Raw genomic sequence first — 18,065 nt, forward strand, 5'->3', positions numbered from 1 at the left:
GCCCATGGGCCGCGCTGGCGGCCCATCGTGGGTGACATCAGGGTCAACATGGCAACAGTGCCGCACCGGACGGGTCATGGCCACTCCGTACGGCGCACTGTGCCAGGCGTGCTCCGGGATTCGGGGGTGGCAGGCTTTACTGTAGCCACCCCCCGTCTCATCGCCGCTAGGTGGATGCAAACTTTGAGGGTACGGTCTCGACCGCTTTATGGGAGCCGGCTTCTTGGAGTCGGCCTCCTCGCGGCCGGATTCTCGAAGTCGGCTCTCCCATGGCTTTCTTCATGAGGGCTAAAGTCGGGCCGCCTTTCGAAAGCCGGCCTGGGTGACAGCCAGCAAGGGGAAGGCGGCCCCATGTCTTGGATTCTCGAGAGTCGGACGGGCTCGTAATTTTTTCAGAAGGGCCAGGGGAAGCCGGCTAGGCTACCCATGGCTATTTACTCCGACATTAGTCCCCGAAGCTGGTCGAGCTTCAAGGCGGACAAAGGGACGAGAAGCTTGGTCAGCTTCATACCCTGAAGAGCCGGCTTTGCTGGTGTATGCCGATTTCGGGGGAGCCCTGCGTCTTCCAGGCGGGAAAGTGGTCGACCCGCGTGCTGACCGCGGGCCCTCTCGCGGGCCACGTGGCAGCGAGACCCTGTCAGCGCACGCGCGCGACGGAACGCCGCCGCAGGCCCGGGCCCGCCACTCCTAGGCCTCGGCCCGAACGCTGATCTTCTGCGGCCCAGGTGGACCGCTCGCCTTCCCGTGGCGATTTGATTTCGCTGTTAGGGCGCAACAAACACGGGACGTGGGGGAGTGGGCACGATCGATCCCCACGTTTCCCCACGCCACACCTCCTCGGCTCCGCCACGCGAGCCTATAAGTAGGGGGAGGAGGGGGAGAGATAGAGGTTCGCACGCTCTCTCTCGCTCCGCCCCTTCTCGTCCTCCTTTCTTCCTCTCGTTGCCGCCGCAGCCTCCCGTCTCAGCTGCCGTGCCGCCACATCGTCTTGCTCCCATGGCGCTGTCGAGCTCGTGGGATGGCTCCAACGTCCATGAGGACCATGTTGAGTTCCTCCGCCAGACTCGGCGCCTGCCCGACGCCAACCTCGTGCGGGTACGCCTGGCGCCAGAGACGGAGATCTCGCCGGCACCGGAGGAGGGCGAGCGGGTCGTCTTCCACTCGCACTTCCTGCGCGGCTTCGGCCTTCCGGCGAGCGGGTTCCTGCGCTCCTTCCTCGAGTTCTACAATCTTCAGCCGCATCACCTCACGCCAACGCGGTGATGCTGCTGTCGGCCTTCGTCTCTCTCTGCGAAGGTTTCTTGGGGCTGCTCCCCACGCTGGAGCTCTGGGGGGAATTCTTCCAGAGCAAACTCGGCACCGTCGTCGCAGGCGTGCCCGCCCCCTGCGGGGCCTTCATCGCCATGAGGAGGTCGGGCGAGAACAACCCGTTCCCGTCCGTCCCCCTGATCCAGTCGGTGAAGATCTGGCAGAAGTCATACTTCTACGTGAAGAACGTCGCCCAGCAAGGAGACCACGTCAACCTGCCGGCTTACGTAGCCGGCCCGCCGGCTAGGAGGTAGCCCTCATGGAGTTTCCGGTCCAGGTCACTGTCTCAGGCCGAGAACGCTGCCGTCTCCCGGCTTCGGGTGATGATCCAGTCGGAAGGCCTGAGCGGGGCCGACTTGGTGGCCTCCCTCGTGGAGCGCCGGATACTTCCTCTCGAAAGCCGGCCCCACATGATGTGTCAGATGAGCGGCCGCTTCAACCCAAGCTGGCTGAGCACCAGGGAGATGCCTCATGCGGAGGTGTCGTACATGGTAAATCATATCTCCAATTGCAAGCTCGCCGAGGACTGGCGATACGACAAGGTGCCGTATTCTCGCGCCAACCCTCCGCCCGTGGTAAGCTTTCCTCTCTTTCTTCTTTTTGTTGGTAGCCGGCTTTATGATGGCCGGCTTCTGATCGGTCGGTTCTTCTTAGCAGAACCCCCTTCTTCCGCCGACGACCGGGGCAGCAGGGATAGAACGCCAGTACGTCCCAGACCGCACAGTGGACGACGTCGACGACCCGGATTTGGGGGCGGCCGCCATGGAAGACGCTGTCGTGGGGGACGACGCCGAGCCCGGAGGCACAGGGCTTACCGCCAGCATTGAGGACTGGCCGGATGATGCCGAAGACGAAGTCGCCCCGCGTCGCCAGCCGGCGGCCGACCATCAGGGCGCGGGCTTGTCCACCGCGCCGGCTGCCAGTGGCGGCGCACAGAAGCGCCGGGCCGCGTCAATCCTCTTCGGCAGTCGGCCGAAGAAGTCCAAAGCCTCCACCGCGGCGACCAAACGAGATGAGGCGGCCGCGAAAGCGGCCCGCTTCCACAAGGTGGTGAAGCAGCCTCAGGCGGTCTCAGCGTAAGTCGTCGATTGCCTGGTCGCATGCTTTTCATCGTTCTCTCCTGTTCTAACATTCTTCCTAACCTTTTCCCGCTCACTGGTCAGGGCGCCGCTTTCCCTTGAGCGGGGTCCGGGTGGCTCCGTAGTTGGGCCGACTGGAGGGTCTTCGGGCTCCCGCCGCGTGGACCCCCGCGCTGACCTCAGGGAGGCCACAGAGCGGAATGCCCGTGAGGCGCGAGAGGAGCGTGAGGCAGCGGAAAAAGCAGCCGCCCAGGCGGCGAGGGAGCAGGCCGACGCGGCAGCCAAGGCCCAGGCGGAGGCGGCGACCGCGAAAACGGAGGCGGAGGGTTCGCGTAACCAGCCTCCGCTGCTCGCCATTCCCCTCCGAGCCGTGGCCCCTGACACCCCATTGCCCCTGGTGGAGGAAATCGTCCAAGACCCACCGCTGATGGAGAGGAGGGAGGACCTCGTGGTCTTCGCGGGGAGAGCGCCGCCGGTAGCGCCAACCGGAGTGGGCCAAGGCGGCCAATCATCAGCGGCGCCAGAGGAGCCGGCCGGGGGTGAGCCGGAGGACGGAGCCGGCTTCGAGGTGCATCCGGTGACGCGTCGGCGCGCAGGGGGAGGCGCTGCTCCGCCGGAGTCATGCCGAGCTGCGGGCGCCGGCCAGTCGGCGGAGGCTCTGGAGGCGGCCAGCACCACCACGTCCGAGTGGACTCCCAGCGGGGGGACTGGCGAGCTGAATGTGGCGGCTCAAGAGGTCCGGAGCCGGCTTCAAGCTCAGGCCGCCCTGCTGCAGCAGTACACCCAGGAGTTCCTGTCGACGCGGGCTACCATCCGGGTGAGTCTTTCATTCTTGGCTGCTTTGGCCTCTTGATTTCTTCCGTGGGGGCGCGTCAACGCACCCACTGGGTGTAGTCCCTGAGATTCGGGCCGACTGCTGAGCAGTCGAGTCGGATCTTTCTTGACGACTACCTTATTTTTGCTTCCTGTCTGAACTTCCAGGAATATCATAACTCCCGTGCTGCCGCCTTCAACTCCCAGGCTCAGGAGTTGGGTCGGAAGACCGACGACCTGGTCAATAGCCGAAGTAAGTGCTTGATCTTGTCTGTCTCCTGTGGGGGCGCGTCAGCACACCCACTGGGTGTAGTCCCTGAGATTCGGGCCGACTGCTGAGCAATCGGGTTGGATCTTCCTTGACGACTTTTTCCTTATTGGTTTTTTTTCTTTTGTCTTTCAGGGGCCAACGCCGACTTGAGGAGGGAGCTCAGCGAAGCGCAGGCCGCCCTTCGTACCAAGGATGCTGAGTACGCTGCCTTGGTCCAGGAGGGTGACCGCCTGGCCAAGAAGCTGGCTGACCAAGAGGAGAGCCACAAGGCAGCCCTGCAGAAAGCGCAGGACAGCGAGGCCGCCCTGAAGGCAGAGTTTGAGACCGAGGCGGCGAGCTGGGCTGAGACCCAGCGAGCGCTGGATGAAGGCTTCGGCCGCATCGAGGACTTGATCGACGATAAGCCGCCTTCCTCGCTCCTCTCCTGCCCCTTGCCGCTTGGTTTTTGGCCTGACTTGTGCTGCTGCCTATTCTCTTGTGCAGACTACTTTCGCGGCTACTCCGCCTTCGCCGCCCAAACCATCGAGGCCCATCACGAGGCGCGCCGTCAGGCGGGGGTCAACATCGCGCCGGACGCAAACCGGACGCTTGAGGAGCAGCTCTTGCTGTCCAAGTGCGGCTGCAGCCGGCTCACCGGATGCTTCGCCGGCTCCAACGTGCCGGGGTGCAGGTGTTGGCCGCCCTCTGGCCTGGCGAGACGATCCCCCGCACCCCAAGCCGGACTGCCGACTGGCTGGAGGTCGCAGTCGGTCGCTTTGAAGCTTGGAAGGCGTCGGCGGCCCGTCTTGGAGCCGGGCGGGCGTTGGAGTTGTTCGAGCTTGGTACCCAGGGCTGAACCTGGACCAGCTGCGCACTTGGCGGCTGGAGGCCGACGCGGAGCTGGAGGAGGTGCGGCCGGCTATCGCTCAGCGTGCTTCGACGATCGCCGAGTGCACCGACATTAGCGTTTTTGCACCTGAAATCAGTGATGATGGTGTTGCCCAGCTGGAGGAGTGGTTCGGGCTGAACCCGGCGGTGGGCGAGGATTCGGCAGAGGAGATCGCCTCCAGCGACGAGGGCGAGGATGACGAAGAAGAGGACAGTGAAGACATCGAGCCGGCTAGTGGAACAACCGGCCGGCCTCAGGCTGACCGTGCCTCCAGCAACGAGGCGCATGGAAGCGCGCCCTCTGCGGGAGGCGGTGATCAAGCCGAGGTTCGCCAGCCGGCCACTCCTTCAGCCGGCACAACCGTCTCCGCCGACTAGCCCGGCTCGTCGGTCGCTGCGCTAGCTTGACCTGCCGTCCTTATTTTTCCTGCTTGTTGCCTTTTGAACAATCTTTATTAAGCTTTCGCAGTTCCACCCACTGGGGGTGTATCCAAACTATGTTGAATGCTGGCCTCTTGGAGGTCTTTTTATGTAAATATTATTATGTGCATGTTTGGTTTCCATTTGAGTATGCTTTTTATCCTTAGGCTTTTTCCTTTGCCGCCTTCCCTCTTTGGGGAGGCAATTACTCGAGCTTTCTTGGATTGAAGTGAAGTGAATGGAAACCGGCCAACCGGCTACTTTGGTAGTCGGTCGGTGGTAGGCGGCAAACCGGCTTTCGTTATATTAGTCCGTTGGTCCCTGGCCATTTTTCGTGTGGGCATCCTTTCCTGCTTTTGACTCTTGCCAGCCAGACAGCCGGTTCTTCGAACTGCGACTTTGGCAAGAGCTAAGCCTGGGTGTCGGCACACTACTTGTCTGACCGCGGGTAGGACTTCTAATATAACTCCAGTCGGCCAGTCCCCGGGCCGACTAGTCGAACCCGGTGCCGGACGGAACAAGTAAATGAAATGACAAGGTCATAAGCATGATACTTTTCATTCATAGATAAAAGATGGCAGTCCCCGAGCTCTCCTCGGGGGGCCTATTATCGCGTACTTAGTACAAAAGTTAGCGTGATACATACTGCATTTCAGCTGTAAAACCTTCGGAGGAGGTTGGCGTTCCATGGTCGTTCCGACTCCTTGCCGGAGTCGTCTCTCTTTCGTGCCTTCGGCTTTTGTGCGTCGATCAGGTAGTAGGAGTCATTGCCTAAGGCTCTACTAATGACAAAGGGGCCCTCCCGAGGGGCCGAGAGCTTGTGCTGGCTGGCTGTTCGCTGGATCAGCCGGAGCACAAGATCGCCCTCTTGGAAAGATCTTGGCCTGACCTTCCGACTGTGGTAGCGGCGCAAACCCTGCTGGTAGATAGCAGACCGGCTGAGGGCTAACAGCCGGCCTTCTTCCAGCAGGTCGACACCGTCTTCTCGTGCTTCCTTGGCCTCCGCCTCCGTGTACATGGTTACCCGGGGCGAGTCGAACTCGATGTCGGTTGGGATGATCGCCTCGGCACCGTACACGAGGAAGAAAGGAGTGAAGCCGGTTGACTTGTTTGGGGTAGTGCGCAGACTCCAGAGGACAGCCGGCAGCTCATCGAGCCAACAGCCGGCTGAACGCTCCGGTGGTACGACCAGTCGGGGCTTGATGCCGGAGAGGATGAGGCCGTTGGCTCGCTCGACCTGGCCATTTGACTACGGGTGGGCGACGGACGCTAAGTCCAGCCAGATACCTTGGGCTGCGCAGAAACGTGCCAAGGCTCCTTTGGCAAAATTCATGCCATTGTCGGTGATGATGCTGTGTGGCACGCCGTACCGAGTTGTTATGTCTGCGATGAATGTCACAGTAGTCGGCCCACTCAGCTTCTTGATCGGCTTTGCCTCAATCCACTTGGTGAATTTGTCCATGGCGACGAGCAAATGCGTCATGCCGCCGCGCGCCGTCTTGAATGGGCCCACCATGTCCAGTCCCCAAACGGCGAAGGGCCAGGTGAGGGGAATGGTCTTGAGTGCCGAAGTCGGCATGTGTTGCTTGGAGCTGAAGAGTTGGCATCCTTTGCAATATTTAACTAATTCTTTGGCGTCATCCAAAGCAGTCGGCTAGAAGAAACCATGGCGGAAAGCTTTGGCGAAGAGTGATCTTGAAGCCGCATGGTGGCCGCATTCTCCTTGGTGAATGTCTCTGAGGATTGCAATGCCCTTCTCTTGCTCGACGCACCATTGGAGGACTCCAGTGACACTGCGCTTGACGAGTTCTCTGTTGACGATTGTGTATGCTTCGGCTCGACGTTGGACTTGTCTTGCCTCTGTTTCGTCAGCCGGCAGATCTTGGTTTACTAGGAAGTTGAGGATGGACTGAGCCCATGATGGAGCCGCGACTTCTCCTACTGCCAATGTGGCTACTGCCACCACGGTGGGCGGGCTGGGTGGTGAAATGCTGGAGTCGGCCGCCGGCTGTTGTGCTGGTGCAGTCCTCGGGCCGGCTACTGCAGTCCCCGAGCTGGGTGTGGCAGTCCCCGAGCCGGTTGCCGAAGTCCCTGGGCCGACTACTGAAGTCCCGGGGTCGCCTGCTTGGTTCTTCGAGCCGGACCCGGCCGCGTCGGGGTCAGGCGGTACGAAGATGGAATCGGACTCTGGAGACGGCTTGATGGACGGCTTAAGGAGGCGTTGTAGAGCGACGCCGGTTGGTATTGCTTGCCGAGTGGAGCCTATTCGAGCCAGGGCATCGGCTGGCTCGTTGTCGGCTCGCGGTACATGGAGGAACTCGCATCCTTCAAAGTATCCGCTGAGTTGTTGAACCAGGAAGCGGTAGCTTTCCATATTTGCATCCTTGGCGTCCCAGTCGCCGGATGATTGCTGAACCACCAAGTCTCAGTCGCCATAACATAGGATCCGGCGGATGCCGAGTTCCTTGGCAAGCCGGAGCCCGTGTATGAGTGCCTCGTACTCAGCTACATTGTTGGAGGCGGCAAAGTGAATCTGCAGCGTGTATCTGAGCTTGTCGCCTTTGGGAGAGGTAAGGACGACACCGGCTCCCAAGCCGGTGCACATCTTGGACCCGTCAAAGTGCATGCGCCAATGGGTGGAGTCGGGAGCCGGCGGCAGGTACTGGGTCTCGGCCCAGTCGACGAGGAAGTCGGCCAGTGCTTGGGACTTGATGGTGGTGCGGGGGTGGTAGAAGATTGTGTAAGGGGCTAGCTCGATGGCCCATTTCGCCACCCGGCCGGATGCGTCCCGGCTGCCTATGATCTCGGCCAGCGGGGCGGTGCATACGACCGTGACGGGATGCTCTTGAAAGTAGGGCTTCAGCTTCTTGGCGGTGAAGTACACGCCGTAACACATCTTCTGGTAGTGCGGTTAGTTCTGCTTTGAAGCGGACAACACCTCGCTCAAATAATACACCGGCCTCTGGACCGGCTGGGCTCGGCCTTCTTCTGGGCGTTGGACTACGATGACGGTGCTGACCACCCGGCTGGTTGCGACAATGTAAAGGAGCATGGGCTCTTTCTCAGTCGGCGCCGCTAGGACGGGTGGCGTGGCCAGCATCTTCTTCAGCTCGTGAAAAGCTTGGTCGGCCTGGTCGTTCCACTCGAAGTGAGTGCTCTTCTTCATGAGGCGGTAGAGGGGGAGAGCTTTCTCTCCGAGCCGGCTGATGAAGCGATTCAAGGAGGCCAAGCATCCGGTGAACTTTTGGATGTCTCGAAGCTTGGTGGGGATCGCCATTCTCTCGATGGCCTTGATCTTCACCGGGTTGCATTCGATGCCACGTTCGGAGACCAGGAAGCCTAGGAGCTGGCCGGCTGGCACTCCGAACACGCATTTCTCGGGGTTGAGCTTGATTTGGAACCGGCGTAGGTTCTCAAACGTTTCTTTGAGGTCTTCCAGCAAGGTGCCGTGCTTCTCCGTCTTCACCACAATGTCGTCCACGTAGATGTGAGCATTTCTGCCAAGTTGCTTGACGAGGCACTTCTGCATGCAACGCTGAAAAGTGGCACCGGCATTTCTTAAGCCGAATGTCATAGTCAGGTAGCAGAAGGCTCCAAATGGCATGATGAAGGTGGTCTTCAGGCGGTCGTTCGGATCTAGCTTTATCTGGTGATATCCTAAGTAAGCATCCAAGAAACTCAACAGCTCGCATCCGGACGTGGAGTCTATCACTTGGTCAATCCTCGGCAGGGCAAAGGGATCTTTAGGGCAGGCCTTGTTGAGGCTTGTGTAGTCTATACACATGCGCTACTTGTTGTTCTTCTTTAACACGAGGACCGGGTTAGCAAGCCACTCTGGAAAGAAGACTTCCACAATGAAGCCGGCTGCCAGAAGCCGGGCTATCTCCTCCCCTACAATCCTTCTCTTTTCCTCTGATAGTCGGTGGAGGGGCTGCTTGACTGGTTTCGTGTCTTTTCAGACGTGTAGTTTGTGCTCGGCGAATTCCTTCGGAACACCCGGCATGTCCTTGGGGGACCATGCAAAGATGTCCCGATTCTCATGGAGGAAATCGGCGAGCTCGCCTTCCTATTTGCTATTCAGGCTTGCCCCGATGACGGCAAACCTCTTGGGGTGCTCGGGGTCAAGGGGTATCTTCTTGGTTTCTTTGGCCGGCTGGAAAGATCCTTGGGCATCATACTCCTTGGGGTCGGGGGACTGGTTTGGCTGCTTGCTGGCCATGGCCATGACCCGGTCCAACATCTTCTTCTCTTCGGCAATCACAAGGGACTCGGCCAGCCGGCTGCTGGCGGCAGCACACTCGGAAAACTTCTTGTAATCTCCGGCTACGGTGATGACGCCCTTGGAACTTGGTATCTTCATCTTGAGGTAGGCATAGTGGGGAACTGCCATGAACCTGGCCAAGGCGGGTCGGCCAAGCAACGCGTGGTAGGGGCTCTCCAGGTCCACTACTTCAAACCAGATTGCTTCCCGACGGAAATGCTCCTTGTCCCCGAAGAGTACATCAATCTTGATCTTGCCAATGGGGGCGCAGGACAAGCCGGGTACGACGCCATGAAACACTGTCCGAGTAGGCATGAGTTGCTTCGTCTTGACATTTAGCTTCTCCAGGGTGTCACGGTACAGGATGTTGATGCTGCTCCCGCCGTCTATCAGCACGCGGTAGAAGCGGGCAGCGCGTCTGTCTGTCGCGAGGGTGGCTTCCAGGACCAACGCATAAGAGCCGGGAGACGGCATCACCTCTGGATGGTCGGCCCGGCTCCAGCTGATGGGTTTTTCTGACCAATGCATGTGTCCGGCAGGGTTGGCAGCTTCCACGCTGACTTCCTGGTCCTCTCGGCGTTTGCCACGCCGGTCTTCGAGCTGGCTTGTAAAGACGATGTAGGTTGCTTGCTCGTCGGGGAATTCGTCATGCACGGCTCCGACTGCGGGCCGAGCGGCCGGAGGCGGCAGAGCCGGAGGCGGCGGGCCGGCAGGCGGGGGCGGCGCGAGCCCCTCGCCTTTAGAGATTCGGGTGAGCCAATGGCACTTCCGGGTTGTGTGGTTGGATGGCTTCGCGCCGCTATGGAATTTGCACGGGGCGTCGAGAGTTTGCTCGTAGGAGAAAGCCGGCTGCCAAGCCGGTCGGCCGCCCTTGGGCTTCTTGGGCGCGGGTCGCCCTTCAGGCAGCGCGTCTTCGACCGTGGCCACCTGCCGACTGGCGGGAGGCGGCACAAGGTCCTTGCGCTTGTGGTCGTTCGGGTGTGGGCGTCGGCCGGAATCCCCTGCCGACGTCTTGGGCGCCGGGTTGAGTACTTTCCCAGAGGCGTCTACCCGGAGCTCGGTCTTCATTGAAGAGTCGGCGGTGGCATATTTGTCTGCTATGTCCAGAAGCTCGTCGAGGGTAGTCGGCTCGTCGCAGAGGAGCTTGTGCTTGAGGAGGGTACCTTCTCGGCACCCGGCAGTGAAGTATTCGATGGCTTGCACCTCGTCCACCCCATCGCAAGAATTGTGGAGCTTGGCCCAACGCGTGAGGTAGTCGCGAGTGGACTCGGCTGGGCCCTGTACGCACAGGGAGAGCTGCCTGGGCTAGGGGGCCCGCTTGTAGGTGCTGGTGAAGTTGCGGATGAAAGCTTCGGTGAAATCTAGCTAGCTATTGATGCTGAGGGGTTTGAGGCTGTTGAGCCAGGTCCGTGCCGTGCCTTGCAGCATGAGGGGCACGTACTTCGCGGCAACGCGCCGGTTGCCATTGGCTGTGCTGACCGCCGTGGAGTAGTCGATCAACCAATCTTCCGGCTTCACGGAGCCGTTGTACTTGGGCATGTCTCTTGGGAGAGAGAACCCTTTGGGGAAAGGATCGTCGCGGATGCGGGGGCCGAAACAAGGCGGGCCGACATCGTCTTCTTCTTCCAGCGCAAGGGATCGCGCCAGGCGGTCGATCCGACGGCGGGCGTCGTTCTCGCCGACTCCTTCGCGGCGACCTAGTCGGCCGCTGAGAGTCGGGTGCGCCACTGGCGGCGGGGTGGGATATCTCTCTCCACGGGGTCGAGGCGGAGGCGGGTTGCCCCGCCATTCCGTGGCTCGGGAATGGCCGTCCGTGTCTCGCTCGATGGAGATTCGGGTCCGGCTTCGGCAGGCCGCCGGCTCTTTCTCGCGCCGCGCGCGGGCGTTGCTCGTAGTCGGTGTCTGGGACGTCTCGCCGTGATCTCGGCGCGGGGGAGGGCTTCCCGCGTGGGCGTCGGCTTCGTGCCGCCGTGCGGCCTCGTCAATCAGTTGCTGGATGCGCCGGGTCATGTGGGGGAGTTCTTCAGCCCCCAAGCCGTCCAACTCGTCCACGGCCGCCTGGGCGGCACGCAAGTTCTCGAGCGGAGTGGCATAGACCGGGCGGTCGACTTCCAGTATGTCGGCGATGACGGCGGCGTGTTGCTTGACAATGCCGGCCCGGCTTGGCCCGCCCGGGGCCGGCATGCCGAAGGCGGCGCGGTCAGCTTCGCGTTGGTAGGCCTCAGTGAGGCGTCTCACGGAAGCCAGCCTCCGGCCCTCTGCGAGGAGGGCGAGGTGGCGTGCCTCCAGTGCTTCATCGTCGGCATCAGCTGGGAGGGGGGTGGACAAGTTGTGGGCCGCCGCATGCGGGGCATCGTGGGCGCTCTCGTCGGCCGGGCCGCCGTGGCCGACGACCATCACTTCGGTGGTGACAGTATCGCGGCCGTCGGTCCGAGGAAGAGGGTCGTTGTAGATCGCGACGTTGGTGGGGAAGGTGTCGAAGGAGGCCGTGCCGGAGTCGACAGGCATCGGGTCGGTGGAGCCAACCGACTCCAGATCCACAGCGGGCTCGCTGGAGACATGGAGCTGGCCGAGGAGGTTGGTGAGGTGGTCGGTGCCCGCATCGGAGGCGAGCTCGTCGGAGATGAGGGTTTCGTCGAGTAGATTGGTGAGGCTGCTCGCCGCGCAGATGCTGGTGACGCCTTGCAGCGCGTCGTGGCAAGCGCCATCGGGCGTGCCGGGCTGTTTACGCTCGCTGGGGTGGAAGAGGGTTCCCGTCCAGAACAGGTCTCCGGACGACGGTGCACCTGACCCCACGGTGGGCGCCAAATGTCGGGTGGTAGGTGCGACATATGCCAACGGGTGGCTTATCATTGTGGGAGCCAGTAAGACGTCGCCGGTGCGTGGAAACGGGATGAGGCGAAGACATGCATGCCGGCGAATCTTACCCAGCTTCGGGGCTCTCCGTGGAGATAACACCCCTACTGCTGCTCTGCGGGGTCTCCGCATGATCACTAGATGGACAAGTAGCTACACAATGCTCCTTGAGCTGTTCGGTGGGAGGAGGAAGAAGGGCACGGCTAGCTTGCTTCTTCTCCTTGTGTGGTGTCTAAAACTAGCTGGGGGTCCAACCCTTTGCATGGGCGCCCCGGGGGGTTTATATAGGCCTACCCCCCGGGGGTACAATGGTAATCCGACTGGGCGCGGGGCCCAGCCGTCTGTGACTGCGCTCGCCGGCTTCTGCGCCAGCTGCTGGGGCCCGCCGATTGGTGGGTCCCGCCGGCTGCCAACTCCTTGGCAATAGGCAGGCCCCACTGCCAAGGGTCTTGTCGGTGGCTGGTTACTGTTGCCTCAACCTGATGACGAGGGCTTCATCGAGGTAAGCGTGGCTATAGTGCCGCCGTCCGGCGGGCGATCGCTGTAGCCTTACCGCGTCTTGTCTCCTTAATGGGGCGTCTCCTTCAAGGGGGGAAGCGAGCCGGCTGCGGGGAGCCGGCCCTATCTCGGGCCAACTGGGGGAGGCCTGGCCGCCTTCGGGCGTCTCTCTGCCCGAAGGGGCCCACCGCCCGTGGGCCGCACTGGCGGCCCATCGTGGGTGACATCAGGGTCAACATGGCAACAGTGCCGCGCCGGACGGGTCATGGCCACTCCGTACGGCGCACTGTGCCAGGCGTGCTCCGGGATTCGGGGATGGCAGGCTTTACTGTAGCCACCCCCCGTCTCATCGCCGCTAGGTGGATGCAAACTTTGAGGGTACAGTCTCGACCGCTTTATGGGAGCCGGCTTCTTGGAGTCGGCCTCCTCGCGGCCGGCTTCTCGAAGTCGGCTCTCCCATGGCTTTCTTCATGAGGGCTAAAGTCGGGCCGCCTTCCGAAAGCCGGCCTGGGTGACAGCCAGCAAGGGGAAGGCGGCCCCATGTCTTGGATTCTTGAGAGCCGGACGGGCTCGTAATTTTTTCAGAAGGGCCAGGGGAAGCCGGCTAGGCTACCCATGGCTATTTACTCTGACAGGAAGAAATGTATAACTTGATGAGGTAATTGTACCTTCTCCCAAATTGGAAAGTAGTTCATCACAGAAATCAGTTCCAGTGATTCCTACACCAATTAGTGAGGAAGCTAATGATGATGATCATGAAACTTCAGATCAAGTTAGTACTGAACCTCGTAGGTCAACCAGAGTACGGTCCGCACCAGAGTGGTATGGTAATCATGTTCTGGAAGTCATGTTACTATACCATGACGAACCTACGAACTATGAGGAAGCAATGATGAAGCCCAGATTCCACAAAATGGCTTGAGGCCATGAAATCTGTGATGGGATCCATGTATGAGAAGAAAGTGTGGACTTTGGTTGACTTGCCCGATGATCGGCAAGCCATATAGAATAAATGTATCTTCAAGAAGAAGACTGACACTGACGATAATGTTACTGCCTACAAAGCTCGACTTGTTGCGAAAGGTTTTCAACAAGTTCAAGGAGTTGACTACGATGAGACCTTCTCACCCGTAGCGATGCTTAAGTCTGTCCGAATCATGTTAGCAATTGCCGCATTTTATGATTATGAAATTTGGCAAATGGTTGTCAAACTGTGTTCCTTAATGGATATCTTAAAGAAGAGTTGTATATGATGCAACCAGAAGGTTTTGTCGATCCAAAAGGTACTAAAAAAGTGTGCAAGCTCCAGCGATCCATTGATGGACTGGTGCAAGCCTCTCGGAGTTGGAATATATGCTTTGATAGTGTGATTAAAGCCTATGGTTTTATACAGACTTTTGGAGAAGCATGTATTTACAAGAAAATGAGTGGGAGCTCTGTAGCATTTCTGGTATTATATGTGGATGACATATTGTTGATTGGAAATAATATAGAATTTCTGGATAGCATAAAGGATACTTGAATAAGAATGTTTCAATGAAAGACCTCAGTGAAGTTGCTTACATATTGGGCATGAAGATCTATAGAGATAGATCAAAAATTGGACTTTCACAAAGCACATACCTTGATAAAGTTTTGAAGAAATTCAAAATGGATCAGTCAAATAAAGGGTTCTTGCCTGTGTTACAAGGTGTGAAGTTGAGTCAGACTCGATGCCCGACCACTGCAGAAGATAGAGAGAAAATGAAAGTCATTCCCTATGCCTCAGCCATAGGTTTTATCATGTATACAATGTTGTGTACCAGACCTGATGTGTGCCTTGCTATTAGTTTAGCAGGGAGGTACCAAAGTAATCTAGGAATGGATCACTCGCGAGCGGTCAAGAACATCCTGAAATACCTAAAAAGGACTAAGGATATGTTTCTCGTTTATGGAGGTGACAAAGAGCTCGTCGTAAATGGTTACGTCGATGCAAGCTTTGACACGGATCCGGATGACTCTAAGTCACAAACAGGATATGTATTTATATTGAATGGTGGAGTTGTCAGTTGGTGTATTTCCAAGCAGAGCGTCGTGGCGGGATCTACATGTGAAGCGGAGTACATAGCTGCTTCGGAAGCAGCAAATGAAGGAGTTCATATCAGATCTAGGTGTAATAGCTAGTGAATCGGGTCCAATGAAAATCTTTTGATACAATACTGGTGCAATTGCCTTGGCAAAGGAATCCAGATTTCACCAAAGAACCAAGCACATCAAGAGACACTTAAATTCCATCCGCGATCAAGTCAAGGAGTGGGACATAGAGATTTGCAAGATACATACAGATCTGAATGTTGCAGACCCGTTGACTAAGCCTCTCTCACGAGCAAAACATGATCAACACCAAGACTCCATGGGTGTTAGAATCATTACTATGTAATCTAGATTATTAACTCTCGTGCAAGTGGTAGACTGAAGGAAATATGCCCTAGAGGCAATAATAAAGTTGTTATTTATATGTCCTTATATCATGATAAATGTTTATTATTCATGCTAGAATTGTATTAACCGGAAATTTAGTACATGTGTGAATACATAGACAAAACTGAGTGTCCCTAGTAAGCCTCTACCTGACTAGCTCGTTAATCAAAGATGGTTAAGTTTCCTAACCATAGACATGTGTTGTCATTTGATGAATGGGATCACATCATTAGAGAATGATGTGATGGACAAGACCCATCCGTTAGCTTAGCATTATGATCATTTAGTTTTATTGTTATTGCTTTCTTCATGACTTATACATGTTCCTCTGACTATGAGATTATGCAACTCCCGAATACGGGAGGAACACCTTGTGTGCTATCAAACGTCACAACGTAATTGGGTGATTATAAAGATGCTCTATAGGTGTCTCCAATGGTGTTTGTCGAGTTGGCATAGATCGAGATTAGGATTTGTCACTCCGTGTATCGGAGAGGTATCTCTGGGCCCTCTCGGTAATGCACATCACTATGAGCCTTGCAAGCAAATGTGACTAATGAGTTAGTTATGGGATGATGCATTACGGAACAAGTAAAGAGACTTGCCAGTAACGAGATTGAACTAGGTATGACGATACTGACGATCGAATCTCGGGCAAAGTAACATACCGATGACAAAGGGAACAATGTTTGTTGTTATGTGGTTTGACCGATAAAGATCTTCATAGAATGTGTAGGAGCCAATATGAGCATCCAGGCTCCGCTATTGGTTGTTGACTGGAGATGTGTCTCGGTCATGTCTACATAGTTCTCGAACCCATAGGGTCCGCACGCTTAACGTTCATTGACGATTTGTATTATGAGTTATGTGATTTTATGAACCGAAGTTTGTTTGGAGTCCCAAATGAGATCACGGACATGACAAGGATTCTCGAAATGGTCGAGACGTCAAGATTGATATATTGGAAGGTTATGTTTGGACACCAGAATGGTTTCAGAAAGGTTCAGACATTTTTCGGAGTACCGGGGGGTTACCGGAACCCCCAGGAGGTTAATGGGCCTTCATGGGCCCTAGCGGAGAGAGGAGGTGGCGGCCAGGTGGAGGCGCGCGCCCCCAAGCCCAAACCGAATTGGACTAGGGTTGGGGGGGCACTTTCCTTATTCTCCTCCACCTCTTTCCCCTCCCCCCCTTCTTCGGAAAGGAAAGGGGGGGGCGAATCCAACTTGGACCGGGAGTCCAAGTAGGACTCCCCCCTTGGCACGCCCCCCTTGGGCCGGCCTCCTCTCCTCCCCCCTTTATATACATGGGAGGGGGGCACCCCAAAGACATAACAAGTCTTCTCTTAGCTGTGTGCGGTGCCCCCCTCCACAGTTACACACCTCGGTCATATTGTCGTAGTGCTTAGGCGAAGCCCTGCGTCGGTAACTTCATCACCACAGTCACCACGCCGTCGTGCAGACGGAACTCTCCCTAGTCCTCAACTGGATCAAGAGTTCAAGGGATGTCATCGAGCTGAACGTGTGCTGAACACCGAGGTGTCATACAGTCAGGACCCCGGTTCTAAGTCACACTGATCTAGCCTGTAACAACTCATATCACTTTGCGGCCTCACGCATGGTATTCCCACGGGTGTCTCCTTACCATGGCCCGGGACCGTTTGCGCCTTTTGGCTCACGTATATGATAGTTTCGCTAGCATCCATATGACACAGAACCCGGGCCGACATGACTAGTCGTGAACCCAAAGTGGCACTAACTTACGGGGACAGGCATACATGAATCAACATCGAGCATGTCGGTCAGCAGCGTGTGAATCCGGGATGTCGCACTGGGCTAACAGGACTCCGGTGAACCGGGCTGTAGCAGGCTAGGCAGGACTCCGGATGTCACCGCGTGACATTTCCCCGAAGGGACAGACACAGGAACGAAGTGAATCACATGCCGGCCAGTCAAGTGTTCCAGAGCAGTAGTGCTGGGCTAGCAGGACTCCGGTGAACCGGGCTGTAGCGGACTAGTATGGCTCATGGAAGCATAAGACTGCATTTCCCCATAAGAGAGGCTACCAAGGATAAACAACTAGGTTGTCGGACACACACCAAGCATTTCAATCGTACACACACTATGCTCAATATGTGCAATACAACATGGCATCACAACAAGACTCTACGACTCAGAGTATTTATACATTAGGCTCCGAAGAGCCAGATAAAACAAACATGGGTCTCATGACCCACATTCAGAGCATACAAGTCAAAGCACATGCGGAAGCTTAACATGTGTGAGTACAGACTTCTACAAATGAAAAAGGCTGAGAAGCCTGACTATCTACCAGATCCTGCCAAGGGCACAAGATCGTAGCAGAGGTATCAAGCTAAACGTCGAAGTCCACACGAAACTACTAGCGAGACTGAAGTCTCTCTGCAAAAACATAAATTAAGCAAACGTGAGTACAAATGTACCTAGCAAGACTTACTTCAGAACTAGCTACATATGCATCAGTATCAAGAAAGGGGTGGTGGAGTTTAACTGCAGCAAGCCAGCTTTGACCCGGTGGCTATCCTGAACTACGACAAGTAACTCTTTTGAGGTGGCGCGCACGAGTCCACATATTCACCATATCAATACACCACTATGGATTCGCTCATGTCTCCCTACGAGAACGCCATCCATAGCACTCACGCTTATCTTGCGCATTTTGGAGTATCCACTTTCACTTGTCTATGAACTATGCAAGGGGTCCAAGTTTCCATATCCGAGGAATCCGGCTATTCGAATAGATAATGATAACCTTGCAGGGGTGTACTTCTTCACACACGCTCTCGCCACTTACCACCATGTAGACGTCGTGTACCTCGGCAACCTTCAAGCAGAAGCCTGGTGAGGGAGTCGGCCATGACCTGACTAACCACACAAGTCTCTCGTCCAGGTTTATCGCCTATTCGGGTTCGATCCGCAAGGAAATCCGGCCGGGGTGTCGCTCGCGGCCCCAAACGATGTGTACAGGGTTCCCAAGCCCACCATCCGGGTGCCACTTGGTACACCGGGCCACTATGCCTAGTCTGTCCCAAGCCCACCTGTACCGGGTGCCACTTGGTAGACTACTAACGCTACCTAGAAACACCAGAAACTAGTTGCAACTCCTGGACAGAGATCGAGTTGATTAATAAGTCAAGAGGGGTCGAGTTACCGGAACCCAATGTGTGGTAGTAACTATTCATGGATCACAAACATAG

The sequence above is a fragment of the Triticum urartu genome, chromosome 5A, assembly GCF_056163025.1.
Source record: "Triticum urartu cultivar PI428250 chromosome 5A, HENAU_Tu73, whole genome shotgun sequence".
In the NCBI taxonomy this organism is placed as follows: Eukaryota; Viridiplantae; Streptophyta; class Magnoliopsida; order Poales; family Poaceae; genus Triticum; species Triticum urartu.